Raw genomic sequence first — 2,363 nt, 5'->3', positions numbered from 1 at the left:
GATAGGACCTGTGGCACGTGGTGAGGGAATGCAGAAAAAAATCTACTTGACGTCACCCTCATTGATCTACCTTTCTCATTTGTATCTATTTCCTGGTATTGTTAAGTGGGTAACTACTGCACAACCCTGTGCAAATTGTTCCTGTTCATTCTGATTGCACCTTTTTCTATTGTACTAAATAGGATAAATCCAGAAGGGATGTAGAAACTCAAAGCTGAGCATTTATGATGCGTTGTGGACCACCAATAATAGGATTCAAATACTATCCGTAATTTTATGATCTGACATGTTCCTCATTCTATCATTGCCATCCAGCAGGCCAGGAACAGCACTAGATATAACTAAAATTGGTTGATAAGCTGATGAAGCTGTAGCCCATAGATTACACACCCTGAGAAGCAGAAGCAGCATGTGTAGAGTCAAAGTCATAGAGGTTTAAAACACAGAAATGGATCTTTGACCTATCGAGTCTGTGCCAGTCAAGAACAAACATCTAATTGTTCTAATTCCATTTTAGAGCACTTAGCCATAGCCTTGTTAGCATCACAAGTGTACATCTAAATGTTACGAGAGTTTCTGCCGCTACTGCCCATGCATTGAGTTCCAGATTCCCACCACCTTCTAGATGAAAAAATCTTCACACCCCCTCTAAACCTCCTGCCCCTTAAATTAAATCTATACTCTTTGGTAATTGATTCCCTCCTCCAAGGGGAAAAGTTCCTTGTCTACCCTGTCAATGCCCACAATTTTCTACATCTCAATCATTTGTATCACCGATAGCCACAAGTGAGTATCATAGAACATAACAGCACAGTACAGGCCCTTCAGCCCTCGATGTTGCGCCGACCTGTCATATCAATCTGAAGCCCATCTAACTTACACTATTCCATGTACGTCCATATGCTTGTCCAATGACGACTTAAATGTACTTAAAGTTGGCGAATCTACTACCGTTGCAGGCAAAGCATTCCATACCCTTACTACTCTCTGAGTAAAGAAACTACCTCTGACATCTGTCCTATATCTATCACCCCTCTTGCACCCAGAGCCATTCTCCTATCCTATTGCTCTACATTTACCTCTGACTAAGGCACCTAATCTACACATCACTGAACACCATGGGAAGAGGTGCCAGAAGACTGGAGGTTGGCTAACATGGTACTACTAGTTAAGAAAGGTGGTAAGGAAAAGTCAAAGAACTATACACTGGTGAGCCTGACGTCAGTGGTGGGCATGTTGTTGTTGTAGGGAATCCTGAGGGACAGCACTCACATGCATTTGGAAAGGCAAGGACTGATTAGGAATAGTCAACATAGCTTTGTGTGTGGGAAATCGTGTCTGACTAACTTGATTGAATTTTTTGATGAATTAATGAAGAAGATTGATGAAGGCAGAGGAGTGGATGTAATCTATATGAACTAGTAAGGCATCCGACAAGGTTCCTCATCATAGACTAGTTAGCAAGGTTAGGTCACTTGGAATACAGGGAGAACTAGCCATTTGGATACAGAACTGGCTCAAAGGTAGAAGACAGAGGGTGGTGGTGGAGGGTTGCTTTTCAGACTGGAGGCCTGTGACCAGTGGTGTGTAACAAGGATCGGTGCTGAGTCCACTGCTTTTCGTTATTTATATAAATGAAATGAATGAACAGAGATATGGTTAGTAAGTTTGCAGATGACACCAAATTCGCAGATATTGTGGACAGCAGAGAAGGTTACCTCAGAGTACAATGGGATCTTGATCAGATGGGCCAGTGGGCCGTGGAGTGACAGATGGAGTTTAATTTAGATAAATGTGAGGTGGGCTGCATTTTGGAAAGGCAAATTAGGGCAGGACGTAAACACTTAACATTAAGTTCCTGGGAAGTGTTGTTGAACAAAGAGACCTTTGAGTGTAGGTTCATAGTTCCTTGAAAGTGGAGTTGCAGGTAACTAGGATAGTGAAGAAGGCATTTGGTATGCTTGTCTTTATTGGTCTGTGCATTGAATATTGGAGTTGGGAGGTCATGTTGCAGCATTACAAGACATTGGTTAGGCCACTTTTAGAATACTGTGTTCAATTCTGGTCTCCCTTCTATCGGAAAGATGTTAGAACATAGAACATTACAGCGCAGTAGAGGCCCTTAGGTCAGCGCAACATCGAGGGCCAGTCATACCAATCTGAAGGGAAAAAGTGAGGTCTGCAGATGCTGGAGATCAGAGCTGGAAATGTGTTGCTGGAAAAGCGCAGCAGGTCAGGCAGCATCCAGGGAACAGGAGAATCGACGTTTCGGGCATAAGCCCTTCTTCAGGAATGGGGAAAGTTTGTCCAGCAGGCTAAGATAAAAGGTGGGGAGGAGGGACTTGGGGGAGGGGCGTTGGAAA

The sequence above is a fragment of the Chiloscyllium plagiosum genome, chromosome 14 (assembly GCF_004010195.1).
Source record: "Chiloscyllium plagiosum isolate BGI_BamShark_2017 chromosome 14, ASM401019v2, whole genome shotgun sequence".
NCBI lineage: Eukaryota > Metazoa > Chordata > Chondrichthyes > Orectolobiformes > Hemiscylliidae > Chiloscyllium > Chiloscyllium plagiosum.
This window is presented reverse-complemented; position numbering follows the sequence as displayed.